General features: G+C 46.0%; 1 protein-coding gene across 7 annotated transcripts in view; it reads left to right on the top strand.

Annotated features, from left to right (window-relative positions):
* Positions 1–9,780: 9,780 nt before the first annotated feature.
* The window catches only part of rap1gapa (RAP1 GTPase activating protein a), an 809,199-nt gene continuing 802,998 nt past the window's right edge, over positions 9,781–15,981 (top strand). For 4 of the 7 annotated variants that reach the window (XM_072477771.1, XM_072477761.1, XM_072477770.1 and 1 more), the window contains exon 1: positions 9,782–9,934. The gene's annotated coding sequence lies outside the window, so the exon portion shown is untranslated. Of the gene's footprint in view, positions 9,935–15,981 lie in introns of all 7 variants that reach the window. The other 3 variants (XM_072477772.1, XM_072477763.1, XM_072477762.1) reach the window with 2 other exon arrangements.

Genomic DNA, 15,981 nt, shown 5'->3' with positions numbered 1-15,981 from the left:
TCACTCAATGTTCTGGTTCCGAAGGCTGTCGGTTTCCCTTCACCTGTCGGCTTTGTCATAATATACACCAGTATATCATGGTACAGACACACACTGATGGACACACGGTGGGACCAATCAACATACACAACACCGCAGCCAATCACCAGTGAGAGCACACGCACTATAAAGACAGGGAACATCAGAGTTCCCGCTTATTCGAGTAGCAGCTAGCTAGGAGCACAGAGCTCACAGCCTGAAACACAGACATTCACCATGTGCTGAGTGCATCAACTGGTTAGGACAAGGCAAAGGTCTTTAGTTAAAGCTGGCATCGTATTTACCCACAGTCTAAGTATGTTTAAACAGTTAATGATTCAATAAAATAGTGTTGCACTATTTCAAGTGTTGGTGACCTGTATGTGATCCAGAACACCCAACACATCAGGCTTGATGTGAGAAACCACCGCCCAACACCATTGGGTGATGTGTCCCACGCCAACTGCAGGGGTAGGTTTGGATCAAAATGTGTCAGCAGTGATGCAGTGGTTAGCACTGCTGCCTCACAGAACCGAGGACCCGGGTTCGATCCCGGCCCTGGGTCACTGGTTAGTTTTTGGTCCATAGCCCGATGGAGCAAAGTCGGAGCTGAAGGGATGCAAAATGATAATCTTCTGTATCAAAATAATTATTTGTGGGAAATAATCGTCGGGAAGCATTGTGAATCCTAATCTATGTTCATTTGTAAATATACTTGACCTCCAGCCAACCCTGCGAACAGGCCGCCAATCAGAGGAAGAGGATATTGTGGGTGGAATGCCAGCACAGTGGTTAGCACTGCTGCCTCACAGCGCCAGGATCCCAGGTCCAATTCTGACCTTGACTGTGTAGAGTTTGCATACTCTCCCGAGTCTGCGTGGGTTTCCTCCGGGTGCTCCGGTTTCCACCCACAGTCCAAAGATGTGCGGGTTAGGTGGATAGGCCGCACTAAATTGCCCCTTAGTGTCCAGCAATGTATAGGTTACAATGATGGGGCGGGGCATCGGGCCTGGGTCGGTTGCTCTCTCAGAGGCTAGGTGCAGACTCGATGGGCTGAGTTGCCTACTGGAGGGATTCTGTATTTATGCACGCAGTACAGGATTAATAGCTATTTTGAAATCATCACAAATCCTTACAGACCCATCTTTTCTCATTCCTGGCACGATCGGTGTAGCCCATTCACTCACGGTAACAGGTTTGAGGACTCCCCTGTTGACCAGTCGATCTAATTCTGCCTCTACTTCAGGTCTGATTGCATAAGACACCGACATAGCCTTTAAGCATTTTGCCTGATTCTCCTCTTTGATCTTCACATTTATTAAGAGATCCTTCATTCCTCCCAGATCACTGTTGAAAACAATAGCCTGTTTCTTCTGGATTTTGGTAAGGCCTGATTCAGAATCTGTCATGAGATTTATCTCGGCCCAATTTAACCTGATATTTCCCAATCAAGTTCTTCCCATTAGTGCTGGATAATTTCCTTTGACTATGTTCAAGGAGAAATCTGCCGTCTGTCCGTTCATTGTACTGTGACATCAATATGGTCCCTCAACGAACCACTTCTCCAGTGTAAATTTGTAAAGCTATCTTTGAGGGTTTCCGAGAGATGTCATCGAATCCCTTCAATGCAGAAGGCAGCCATTCATCCTTTTGAGCCTGCCCCACCCCTCTATAAGGGCACGCTACCCAGGCCCAATCCCCACCCAGTCCCTGTAACCCCTCCTAACATTTGGACACCAAGGGGAAATTTAGCATGGCCAATCCACCAACCAATTCTCATCAATTGGTCCCACGGTGCCAAAAGCTCCTGTTATTTTTCTCGAAGGAAGGGCCTGAGTGTGCACAATATGCCACAACATCTTAGCACTAAAACGAAAGAGAAAATTCTGGAAAATCTCGGCAGGTCTGGCAGCATCTGTAGGGAGGGAAAAGAGCGAACGTTTTGAGTCCGATGACTCTTTGTCAAAGAGTCATCCAACATTTTATCCAACATTTTAGCACTACCTTGCTTCCCTTCTGCCAAAACAAGGCACAACTCGAGCTCAGCCTGATTTTCTTTGAGTTTTACAACATACCAGCTCTCAATTTGTTGCTGCAGGTGAATTACTACTCACGGCTATCGAGTTAATTACAGGCAGAGCATGTGGTGACCTTCTCTCGAAGGTTATTTTCTGTGTTCTTTATGATCCTCCAGATGGCTGCAAACCTGTCCCGCTTCCTCGTCGCCAGTTCCTGTGTGTGGTGTTCAAAGGATTGACTTTAGGAGGTTGTGGAGGTTCAACAGAAAACTAGGAGCTTTATTCATGTTACGGTGTTATACTGCTCCGTTACCAACACAAATGGTCGATGGCACAATCCCCGAAGATGTCACTCAAACATTCTCTTAAACTGCCCCGTTCAGCTGCAAGGCTGCAGGTAAGGAATCACTGAAAATATTATAAATTCACAACAATTGGCCAGACCTTCATTTATTTCCCACCCTAATTCTCCTTCAGTAGGTGGTGGTGAGCTGCCTTCTTGAACTGCTGCAGTCCCTGAGGTGTAGGTACACCCACTGTGCTGTTAGGGAGGGAGTTCCAGGATGTTGACCCAGCGACAGTGAAGGAACGGCGATATATTTCCAAGTCAGGACGGTGAGTGACTGGGAGGGGAGCCTCCAGGTGGTGGGGTTCCCAGGTATCTGCTGCTCTTGTCCTTCTAGATGGCAGTGGCCGTGGGTTTGGAAGGTGCTTCCTAAGGAACCTTGGTGAGTTGCTGCAGTGCATCTTGTAGATGGCACACACGGCTGCCACTGTTCACCGGTGATGGAGGGAGTGAATGTTTGTGGAAGGGGGAGCAATTTGCGGGCTGCTTTGTCCTGGATGGTGTTGAGCTTCTTGTTGGAGCTGTACTCATCCAGGCAAGTGGGGAGTATTCCATCACACTCCTGACTTGAGCCTTGTAGATGGTTGACAGACTTTGGGGAGTCAGGAGGGGAATTACTCGCTGTAGGATTCCCAGCCTCTGACCTGCTCTTGTAGCCACAGTATTTATATGGCTGGGTCCAGTTCAGCTTCTGATCAATGGTAACCCCCCCGGATGTTGATTGTGGGGGACTCAGCAATGGTATTGCCATTGAATGTCAAGGGGCGATGGTTAGATTCTCTCGTGTAGGAGATGTTCATTGCCTGGCACTTGTGTGGCGTGAATGTAACTTGTCACTTGTCAGCCCCGAGCCTGGATATTGTCCAGGTCTTGCTGCATTTGGACATGGACTGCTTCATTATCTGAGGAGTCACGAATGGTCCTTAACGTTGTGCAATCATCAGTCATGGGGTCTTTCTTGTCCATGTGTGTGACGAGGCTGTCTGCGTGGAATGTCTCATAAAAAGACAGAGGGCTGGATTCTCCATCGGCGGGATCCTCCCTTTCACCGGCAGCGCACTCACGCCCGGGGATTTCCCGACGGTGTGGGGGTGTCCACAATGGGAAACCCCATTGGCCGGCTGGCGGGATGAAGAACCCTGCTGACGGTGGGGGCACACCGCACCAGAAAATGGGTGCAGGAGGACAGAGAATCCCGCCCAGCATCTCTGACAGTGCAACACTCCCTCAGCACTGTATGGAATGTTGTCTGCCTAAAGGGAAAAACCAAGTTAAAGGATGGGTTGGGCATGTTGAAGATATAACCAGATCAATCTTGAGTCCTACGCTATTCAACTGTCTCAAAACAACTCCCAAAGTCTATCATATTCAAACAATTACCTTTCCATCTCAACATTACAGTCAGGGCAAATAGAAATGATTTGAAGCTTTAAAAAATGGAATTGAGATAATACAGTGCTGAATAAAACCATTTTGCTTGTGCTGAGTTTCTGAAAGAAATATTTCTTTATTTCTGTTTTCCTTTTGGGTGAAGATAAATCTCAGTGAATTGATGAGCGGACAGTGAAGAGGAATCAGAATGGAGGTGGGTCCTTTTTTTAAACTGTAGCTTTGTGGATTTTAATCATTCTGGGATCACGTGATAATGATGGATCTATTCTCTGAGTATCTTTGATGTTGCAAGCAGAATTTATTTGAACATCATAACTTTGTCCAGCACAGAAATCCAGAACAAGCCAACAGCCCTGCAGTTAAACTGACTTCGAAACGCAGTTTCCAATCGCACTTACCCTCCATGCTGTAGAATGACATCATTGTGGCAGTCGACACTGTATCGAACCTAAAGTTTGGAGGATGAAATGAGTTTACAACAACAAATATAACAACTTGCATTTATATAGCTCCTTTGACATAATAAAATCATAGAATTTCATAGAATTTACAGTGCAGAAGGAGGCCATTCAGCCCATCGAGTCTGCACCAGCTCTTTGAAAGAGCACCCTACCCAAGCCCACATCTCCACCCTATCCCCATAACCCAGTAACCCCACCCAACACTAAGGGCAATTTTGAACACTAAGGGCAATTTAGCACGGCCAATCCACCTAACCTGCACATCTTTGGACTGTGGGAGGAAACCGGAGCACCCGGAGGAAACCCACGCACACACGGGGAGAACGTGCAGACTCCGCACAGACAGTGAACCAAGCCGGGAATCGAACCTGGGACCCTGGAGCTGTGAAGCAATTGTGCTAACCACCATGCTACCGTGCTGCCCACGGTATGGCCAATGTCTCTTCCCAGGGGGCCATTGTCAAGCAATACTTGACACCAAGCTACGTCACGTGATATTAGAACAGATGACTGACATCTTGGCCAAAGAACTAAGTTTTAAGGAGCATCTTGGAGCAGGAGAGAGAGGCAGTGACAGGAATGAAAATGGGGGATGTGCAGGAGTCTGGGATTGAATAAGCGCAGCAATCTCAGAGGGATGTTGGACTGGAGGAGATTCCAGTTGCTTGCAGGTGCGATTGCCACTGGTGGAGTTGCAGCATCAACGGGGCTAACATGATCATGCTGCGTCTGGTATTCTGGGCAAAGTTTCATTTGCTTTGGGGGCCTCATTACAATAATGCAAAAAAGTATCACTGGTTGCTCACAGAGAGCATAAACAGAGCATTGTAAATCAGCGGGGCTGCCATGCCAATAATTTAATGGTGGGACCATTACAAATCAGATGGTTTACACCTGGGCAGGACTGGAACCAATGTCCTAGGGGGTGCTTTTGCTAACACTGTTGGGAAGGTTTTAAACTAATGTGGCAGGGGGATGGGAACCAGATTAGAAAGTTAGAGGTCAGTAAAGAGGCAGCAACTAAAGCCAGTAAGGTACTAGATAATAAACTCAATGTGACTAAGGGGAAGAGTAGACAGGGAAGAGATGATGAACGCAAAGAGACAGTTGGTCTGAGGTGCATTTGTTTCAATGCGAGAAGTGTAGCAGGTAAGGCAGATGAACTTAGGGCTTGGATTAGTACCTGGGAATATGATGTTATTGGCATTACTGAGACTTGGTTGAGGGAAGGGCAAGATTGGCAACTAAATATCCCAGGGTATAGATGCTTCAGGAGGGATAGAGAGGGAGGTAAAAGGGGTGGATGAGTTGCATTACTGGTCAGAGATGATATCACAGCTGTGATTAAGGAGGGCACGATGGAGGATTCGAGCACTGAGGCAATATGAGTAGAGCTAAGAAATAGGAAGGGTGCAGTAACATTGTTGGGACTTTACTACAGGCCTCCCAAAAGCGAGCGTGAAGTAGAGGTACAAATATGTAGACAGATTATAGAAAAATGTAGGAGCAATAGGGTAGTCGTGATGGGAGATTTTAACTTCCCCAACATTGAATGGGACTCATGTAGTGTTGGAGGCGTAGATGGAGCAGAATTTGTAAGGAGCATCCAGGAGAGTTTTTTTAGAGCAGTATGTAAATAGTCCAACTCGGGAAGGGGCCATACTGGACCTGGTATTGGGGAATGATCCCGGCCAGGTGGTTAAAGTTTCAGTCGGTGATTACTTTGGGAATAGCGATCACAATTCCGTAAGTTTTAGAATACTCATGGACAAAGACAAGAGTGATCCTGAAGGAAGAGTGCTAAATTGGGGAAAGGCCAAGAATAACAAAATTCGGCAGGAGCTAGGGAATGTGGATTGGGAGCAGCTGTTTAAGGGTAAATCCACATTTGAAATGTGGGAGTCTTTTAAGAAAAGGTTGATTAGAGTGCAGGACAGACATGTCCCTGTGAAAATGAGGGACAGAAATGGCAAGATTAGGGAACCATGGATGACGGGTGGAATTGTGAAACTAGCTAAGATGAAAAAGGAAGCATACATAAGGGGCGGGATTCTCCCCTACCCGGCGGGGCGGGGGTCCCGGCGTGATGGAGTGGCGGGAACCACTCCGGCGTCGGGCCGCCCCAAAGGTGCGGAAGTCTCCGCATCCCACAATCCAAAGATGTGCAGGTTAGGTGAATTGGCCAATGATAAATTGCCCTTAATGTCCAAATTGCCCTTGGTGTTGGGTGAAGGTGTTGAGTTTGGGTAGGGTGCTCTTTCCAAGACCCGGTGCAGACTCAAAGGGCCGAATGGCCTCCTTCTGCACTGTAAATTCAATGATAATCTATGATTAATCTAGGACAAAGGTTCGGCACAACATCGTGGGCCGAAGGGCCTGTTCTGTGCTGTATTTTCTATGTTCTATGTTCTATGTTTAGGGGCCAAGCCCTCACCTTGAGGGGCTAGGCCCACGTCCGGAGTGGTTTCCGCTCCACCGGCTGGCGTGGAAGGCCTTTGGCACCATGCCAGACAGGGTCAAAAGGACTTCGCCGGCCTGCATAAGTCCACGCATGCGCAGGGGAGGGGGTATCTTCCGCTTCCACCATGGTGAAGACCATGGTGAAGGCGGAAGAAAAAGAGTGCCCCCACAGCACAGGCCCGCCCGTGGATCGGTGGGCCCCAATCGCGGGCCAGGCCACCATAGGGGCACCCCCCCGGGGCCAGATCGCCCCGAGCCCCCCCCCCCAGGACCCCGGAGCCCGCCCACGCCGCCTGCTCCCGTCGGTAAGGTAGGTGGTTTAATCCACGGCGGCGGGAGAGGGTTGACAGCGGCAGGTCTTCGGCCCATCGCGGGCCGAAGAATCGCCGGGGGTGGGCATGCCGACTGGCGCGATTCCTGCCCCAGCCGAATCTCTGGTGGCGGAGAATTCGAGACACAGCGGGGTCGGGATTCACGCCAGCCCCCGGCGATTCTCCGAACCGGCGGGGAGTCGGAGAATCCCACCCAAGATCTAGGCGACTTAAAACTGATGAAGCTTTGGAGGAATATCGGGAAAGTAGGATAAATCTCAAACGTGCAATAAAGAGGGCTAAAAGGGGTCATGAAATATCTTTGGCTAATAGGGTTAAGGGAAATCCCAATGCCTTTTATTCGTATATAAGGAGCAAGAGGGTAACTGGAGAAAGGATTGGCCCACTCAACGACAAAAGAGGGAATTTATGTGTGGAGTCAGAGGAAATGGGTGGGATTCTTAATGAGTACTTTGCATCGGTATTCACCAAGGAGAGGGACATGACGGATGTTGAGGCTAGGGATGGATGTTTAAATACTCTAGGTCAAGTCGGCATAAGGAAGGGGGACGTTTTGGGTGTTCCAAAAGGCATTAAGGTGGACAAGTCCCCAGGTCCGGATGGGATCTATCCCAGGTTACTGAGGGAAGCGAGGGAAGAAATAGCTGGGGCCTTAACAGATATCTTTGCAGCATCCTTGAGCATGGGTGAGGTCCCGGAGGACTGGAGAATTGCTAATGTTGTCCCTTTGTTTAAGAAGGTTAGCAGGGATAATCCAGGGAATTATAGACCTGTGAGCTTGACGTCAGTGGTAGGCAAACTGTTGGAGAAGATACTGAGGGATAGGATCTATTCACGTTTGGAAGAAAATAGACTTATCAATGATAGGCAGCATGGTTTTGTGCAGGGAAGGTCATGTCTTACAAACCTAATAGAATTCTTCGAGGAAGTGACAAAGTTAATTGATGAGGGAAGGGCTGTAGATGTCATATACATGGACTTCAGTAAGGCATTTGATAAAGTTTCCCATGGCAGGTTGATGGAAAAACTGAAGTCGTATGGGGTTCAGGGTGTACTAGCTAGATGGATAAAGAACTGGCTGGGCAACAGGAGACAGAGAGTAGTGGTGGAAGGGAGTGTCTCAAAATGGAGAAAGGTGACTAGTGGTGTTCCACAGGGATCCATGCTCGGACCACTGTTGTTTGCGATATACATAAATGATCTGGACGAAGGTATAGGTGGTCTGATTAGCAAGTTTGCAGATGATACTAAGATTGGTGGAGTTGTAGATAGCGAGGAGGACTGTCAGAGAACACAGCAAAATATTGATGGATTGGAGAGTTGGGCAGAGAAATGGCAGATGGAGTTCAATCCAGGCAAATGCGAGGTGATGCATTTTGGAAGATCTAATTCAAGAGCGGACTATACGGTCAATGGAAGAGTCCTGGGGAAAATTGATGTACAGAGAGATCTGGGAGTTCAGGTCCATTGTACCCTGAAGGTGGCAACGCAGGTCGATAGAGTGCTCAAGAAGGCATACAGCATGCTTGCCTTCATCGGACGGGGTATTGAGTACAAGAGTCAGCAGGTCATGTTACAGTTGTATAGGACTTTGGTTAGGCCACATTTGGAATACTGCGTGCAGTTCTGGTTGCCACATTACCAGAAGGATGTGGATGCTTTAAAGAGGGTGCAGAGGAGGTTCACCAGGATGTTGCCTGGTATGGAAGGTGCTAGCTATGAAGAAAGGTTGAGTAGATTAGGATTGTTTTCGTTGGAAAGACGGAGGTTGAGGGGGGACCTGATTGAGGTCTACAAAATGATGAGAGGTATGGACAGGGTGGATAGCAACAAGCTTTTTCCAAGAGTGGGGGTGTCAATTACAAGGGGTCACGATTTCAAGGTGAGAGGGGGAAAGTTTAAGGGAGGTGTGCGTGGAAAGTTTTTTACACAGAGGGTGGTGGGTGCCTGGAACGCTTTGCCAGCGGGCACGATAGTATCATTGATAGTATCATTTAAGATGTATCTGGGCAGATATATGAACGGGCGGGGAACAGAGGGAAGTAGATCCTTGGAAAATAGAAGACAGGTTTAGATAAAGGATCTGGATCGGCGCAGGCTGGGAGGGCCGAAGGGCCTGTTCCTGTGCTGTAATTTTCTTTGTTCTTGTTCTTTTAACTGAGTGTTAATACAGAGCCATTAGCAATGAATGAGTAACCCTCAAATATTAAATTTGGTAAACTGATATCTGGGAAGGTTATGGCAAGAATGAAAGAAACAAGCTTATCTTTGTCATATCTTTGATGTGCTTCAAGGTGAATCGTTGCACCTTATTGTGGACAGTTTTTGACAGATGATTTCACTAATTTACTTTCTTTCTGCGTCAGCCAGGGTTACAGAGCATTCCCAGTTAATAAACAGATCCCATTAATTTACTAATACCCTGTCCGAGGGAGATAGGATTCTTTTTTTATGGAAATTATATTTCCCACTTTATTGCCAAGTCAAGTTTCCTTTAAAGCGAATGGCGGGACTTGCTTCAGCCTAGCGACCACATACATTACTGTGCAAGTTTTCAAATACAGACTGCTTCAGCAAGTTAAGAGATTTAATGACTGCGTATTTTTAGGATTCTAGCACACGGGTGGGTTTTAAAATGAGCCATTCCAGTCAGAATGCAGCATGCTCTGAACTGTGCAAAGGAGCAAATCATGTGACACAGGCAATTTTAAGAGAGAGAGAATAAAACAGAGCTTCGTCCTGCCGTCCTGCAAGCTGCATTGCTGTGGAGTTTCCACACTGTACAGGATGGCGCCTCACAGCTGATTTCCCATCCCACCTCCTATTGATCTGCCCTGATTACTAACACCATTCAGTCCTGCAGCTCTCTGCCGAATGCTGCTAGTTCTTCAGCAAGCACTGGACAAGGTAAATAGTTCACTTCTTGCCTTTAACTAATGCTTGTGGGGTCGAATTTCCCCCCATTCGCCTTTCCTGCTGCTGAAATTCATCTGCTTCATTTGAAAATGCAAGGAGCAGAAGTGCTTTCAGGTCACCCTGAAGAATTCTCTCTGTCAGCATTTTGTGTGTGTGTGTGGGGGTGGGGGGGGGGGGGGGGCGGGATTCTCATGTCACTCGTATTAATTTGACATTCAGAGTAGCAAGGGACTGTGTGCAGAGCAAGAATCAACCGAGTCCACCTGGAAGTCATTGAAACGGGACTGGACAGTGTCTCCTTCCACGGCGCACTCAGCTCCGGGAAGAAGTTTGCAAATCTCTGTTGCACATTGCGAGGGCGCAGGAATCTATTTGATATTTCAGGCTAGTAGCTGGACAATATGAGGCATTAGAAGCTTCAGCGATCCAGCTCTGATCTGCTGAAGAGTTGCTGTGTGTTCTGTGTCTCCCTGTTTGAAATGGATGGCAGTCTCCTCAGTGAGGATAGTTCCTCAGTGAGGACAGTTCGCCTCCTGTCATTCTCGCATTGAGCTCAGGGTAAACCAGGGACCAGTTTGGGACCAGCGGGCATTTCCATTCATCTTTTCTAGAAGACAAGTTCTGATCAGTGGAAGGTAACTGGCCACTCACCATACATCCCGATCCTAGAATATTCTGTCCCAGTCGCTTCTTGTATGTATTTTTCATTGATATCCATGGTTACGAGCAAAACCAGGGTAACTTTTGTGTCCCACCCCTCCCTATTGTGGTTAATGTGACATCTGTGCTATTGCTCCAGTTGAATTCAGCTAACTTACCAGCGAAGAGGGACCAATCCATGTGAGGCAGCAGCGTTACACACACTCCATTAACTCACTAATCCTATAGGAATTTTATATAAATTCCCACATTGCAACATTACCTAATCACAGCCCTGTTTATGTCACATGGTTTAAATCTATGATGGAGATGTAGTTTGAGCTGAATTTGCCAACATTAATAAGGTACAGGCACAGCAGACAATGCTCAGTACAGAAGTCACACCACCTCCCGAGATCACTGCTCCCAAAGCAGAGGGTGACTAGTAGTGAGAGTCTTGGCGATATCCGACATTTCCTCTGCTCATTCCACTAAAACTGGCCAAGTATCTAAAATCTCCTGAAATTCTTAATATTTTTCAGGATATTGGTTAGAGAAATCTTTAAAATGAAGGTCCCAGAAGATACTAAGTTAGATTAAGTTACTGATGTAGTGCCTCTATCTAATTCACCTGAACACATTTAAACCCCGTGACTATTTTTGAAGGATTAGCTGACAATCCTTCATGACTGTCATTTATTTTATACGAGCAGATAGTAGATTTTGGGAGGTCTTCTCACCCCCCTACCTCTGGCCAGAAGTCTGAGCCTACTCTGGGATTTGATGACCCTGGAAAGTGTGTTCGCAAGGTGGCCAAACTGGTAGATTATCAACCTGTAAATCCTTCCAACATGCCTGATGGCAGGCAGCAAGAGTGAGAGAGTCTCCTATCCAGCCAGAACATGCAGAGACAATGGTACTACCTTGACAATCATACTGGACAACACATTGAGGTCCATAGTCACCAATGCCCTCCAGGCCATGGTATCTGAAATGAGAGAGAATGTAGGGAACTTTTTGATTTGTGGCAGATTTAGAGGATTGTTGGAACGCCAATTGCATTTTGGTTCAAAAGTCTGAAATACCCACTGTCATGCAGGGCAGTGATAAGAATTGAATATAAACTTGGGTGAACATTCACTCTTTAACAGAAATGTAAGGGTTAAAATTCAAGTCAATTCTTTGTCAGCCACAGTGCTTTCTGTACCTTTTTAATTTTTGTGATTGAGATTTTTTTGTCAGAAATTGTTGGGCGATTTTGATCATTTGACAGCTGTTGACGGAATTTTCCAGGCCACTCTGAAGGCAGGATTAGTCCCGGGGGGCTGGAGGATTGCAAATGTGATGCTGTTGTTTACAAAAAGATATCCCAGGAAACGACAGATCTGCCAGCTTGACATCAATAGTGGGAAAACTGATGGAGCCATAATACAGGATGAGATAAATATACACTTGGAGAAAAATAAGTTAATGCTAGTCAGTCAACATGGCTTTGTCAAGGGCAGGCCATGTCTGACAATTTTCATCGAGTTCTTTGACGAGGTGGCACAGGCAGTGGATGCAGGTAGTGCCATGGATGTCGTATATTTGGACTTTCAGAAAGCATTTGATACAGTGCCACATGGCAGGTTACTTAGCAAATTAAAAATAGGGTGGCATGTTGGTGCAGTGGTTAGCACTGCTGCCTCACGGCGCTGAGGACCCAGGTTCGATCCTGACGCCAGATCACTGTCCGTGTGGAGGTTGCACATTCTCCCCAGTTTCTTGTATAATTTCAAGATGGTCAGCAAGAGAGCTGAGGACAAAGCTTGTTACTCAGAGAATTGTTGGGGTTTGGAATGTGCTGCCTGGGAGAGTGGTGGAGGTGGATTCCATAGGAAGTTTCAAAAGAGAGCTGGATATATATTTGAAAGTGATGAATTTAGAGGCTACAGAGATAGGGCTGGAGAATGGGACCAGCTAGGTAGCTCTTTTGGGAGCCTATGCAGACACGATGGGCCGAATGGCCTCATTCTGTGCTGTAAATAATAAAGAAAATAACAAAATTTGTAAACAATTTTGACAGTTGATGAAATAAACAAATGCTAAAGATGTGTACAATTGTATTCAGAATATTAAAATACTTGCAGCAAACCAGGGTAGTTCTCTGATAACCTGTAAACTCAGCTGCAAGTTTGAGATTCAACAAAATGAAGAATCAAATTACTGATGTCTGTATGCAGAATTATACTAATACAGCTTTCAAGGTGTGTCTCTGTTTCTGTCTAATTAAGACTCAATCCATAAAGATGTTGCTTTATATCGTACGTTTACAAGAATAAAATCATTACAGTTCACTAAAGTTTTGTCAGTGTACGATCTTTCATTATTCGTTTGATAATTGGCAGGGCACTGCTGAATTCAATAGTTTTTACTGCGTGTCAGAGATAGATTAAAAATGAAAGAATATGATATTTATGCATCGTTACTGATACAGAGCATTAATTACACTTTAAAATATTCACAGTTCTGTTATTTACTGTCACTGCCATTTACTGTATGGAGTGAGAAGCAGTGAGAGAGAGAGAGTCTAGTTGCATGCTGTTTGGCTGGCTTCACTTCACAAGTAAACTCACGTCACCAACACAATTAGTCTTGGGGCGAAGATGCACCATTCCTGGCTCCTTGCGAAGGAAAAGAAGGGAAGCAGAAGGCATGATAGAGAATTCCAAATTAGTCCGGTGTAATGCCTGGGTAGGGGTTTGCTACAACTGTCTGGAATAGATATGATTAGTCTGGCAAGAGGCAAGGTACCACTGCATAAACCACAGAATGGAAACATAAATGTACGAGCCAGGTGTGTGTTAACAATGAGTGGCCAAAAACCCATGTAACCATTACAGGATGTGCCAGGACTTTCAATATAACATCTCAATCCGGCTTTGTTGAAAGAGCAAAACAAGGAACCAGGCAGTCACTTTTCCTCAGCTCTTATAGATGCAAACTATGTTTCCTGGAATTATAGACAAATGGAGAAATGAAAACCAGAATGGGGATCATGAGGGTACAATTCCTGATTTATTTAGCATAAAGAAACAATTCTTGATTCATGTAGCATAAAAGGCTATGGAGCAAGTGCGGGAAAGTGGGATTGATGGCTGACACTGACAAGATGGGCCAATGACCTTTGTGTGCTGTAAAGCTCTATGACTCTATTTTAATTTAAAGTCTGGGAGAATTGAAAAGGTGAAGCCAGTCCCTCCAGGGGGTGGCCACAGTGGTAAAATATCAAGTCACTGAGTGAATTTTGTGAATGCCAGACCCAGCTGTAGTTTTGCAGAAGGGATAGAATTGAATTTCTTGCAGTTATAGACATAGTTAATTGAACCGATGGGATGATGGGTATTATTTGATATCGTTATGAAACTGAGATTGTACAACATGCAGAAACCCAAACCCTCTTTAATTTTCTTTCCCCCTTGGCAGAATATTGAAAAATGGACATGCTATATTACATTCCGACCCAAGAGCTCAATTTAGAAATTGCATCGCCTCATTCAGAAAGCAACTTATTTTAATAGCTTTCATAATGAGCCAAGCATTCTGGTCAACATAACTTTTTTATTTTGCTAAACCAAAACAAACTTCAAACTAAAGAATCCGTATTCTTTTTCTCGGTCTTGAACTTTTGATTGTTACTTCTGTAACGTTATAGTTTTTATTTGTGTGTAAGTTCTGAATTCCATCACAGTGCTATAAGACATCCAGCAGGAAAAACATTGCTTATAATAAATTATGGTTGGGATTGAGTAGGACTTTCCAGACGCAGATTAGTAGGTTTTATCTGTAGACAGAACCTATATGTAATCTTTGACCTACTCAGGACATCACAGTGTGTAATTAGTCTGGACTCTCGAGACAGCATATACTGAATGTATTATTAACATGTAGTTATTCCCTATCCAATTATCATATCTGGGAATGTATTGAAAAATACATTACTATACGGCATTATCTGTCATATGACACCACAGTGGTGAAACATCACAAGCTGCTGTCGAATCACTGGCATTTCTATACTGTGCTCCTGTTCCTGATTGCCAAGTTAAGGAGATAAACCTTGAGCTTTTTAAATGCATTTTGAGGCAAGGAAATTAACAAACAAATCACATCTTAAATATACAAGGACGTGAGGTAATAACAAAACTCCCAAGGCTCATGTATCCGAGAATGAGATTGAAAAGACATTGCACGAGAGAATCAGTTTCATGTAAACAGCTTTATGTTGTTCTCTCACCCAGCATTAACATCCCATAAATGATGTAGAATAAGGAACGCCGTATTGTGCCGACTTCCAAGAAGTTTATTTTAACGTTTCCATACATTTATGGTGGTTTATGACTGACAGAGCTAAGATGACCTTTATTTTCATGTTAGAGTGCTTTCCTTCAGACCTTTTCAGAAAATGATATTGAATCCAACGTTTTCTTGCCTAGATAACCTGGCTAGTTACCCTTCTGCGGCTAACCTCTTCCCCTTTTATCAGTGCAAGGACAATCCTCTGGTCAACCACCAATGGTGGTCAAACTTTGCAGTTTCCCAAATTTGTACTTCTTTCCCAAAACTGGTAGCACACTTTTCAGTTGATGTGCTTCACTTTGTGAAGTTCAGTTCATTCAGTTCTTAAGAAGATGTTCTGCAGTTTTGGTTTGAATTTTGTGAATGCAGCAACAGAGGTTTGCAATAGGTGCTGGGTAATTCGCCAGGTGCAGGGTGATATCCTCAAGGCATTTAATAGACTGTGCACTCACAGTTAGTTCAGTGTAATGGAGGAATTGGGGTTTAATAAATTAACGCTTCGAGGCAGTATCTCTTCTTTGCACGTTCTGACAGATCTCGTTTATGTTAAACATCTCGAAAGATACAAGCCGGATACAAGGGATTCTCTCAGCCCACGCCGGGTCGGAGAATCGGCGGGCACGAATCGGGCGACGCCGCCCTGACGCCGGTCCACCGATTCTCCGGTGAGCAGGCCAAGTGGCCGCAAAAGAAATCCGAGTCCTGCCGGCGTCGTCCACGTGTGGTCTTACCCGCAGGGACCTCGGCGTGCATTCTTTCGGGGGCGGCCTGTTGGGAGGAGAGGGGGGTCCGACCCGGGAGGAGGGGAGGGCTTCCGCTGTGGCCTGGGCCCGCGATTGGGGCCTACCGATCGACGGCCCCTGTAGCCCTACGCCATGTTGCGTCGGGGCCGGCGCGGAGAAGGGAGACATCGTGCATGTGCACAATCGCGCCGGTCGCAGCGCGCATGCACAGACCCGCGGCGCCCATTTGAGGCTGGTATCGGCAGCAGGAGCGGCGTGGGTCACTCCACTGCCGCGCTGGCCTCCGATAGGGCTCAGAATCACTGCTCCTGGGGGCCT

This window comes from Scyliorhinus torazame, chromosome 16, assembly GCF_047496885.1.
Source record: "Scyliorhinus torazame isolate Kashiwa2021f chromosome 16, sScyTor2.1, whole genome shotgun sequence".
NCBI classification, from domain to species: Eukaryota; Metazoa; Chordata; class Chondrichthyes; order Carcharhiniformes; family Scyliorhinidae; genus Scyliorhinus; species Scyliorhinus torazame.
This window is presented reverse-complemented; position numbering and strand designations above follow the sequence as displayed.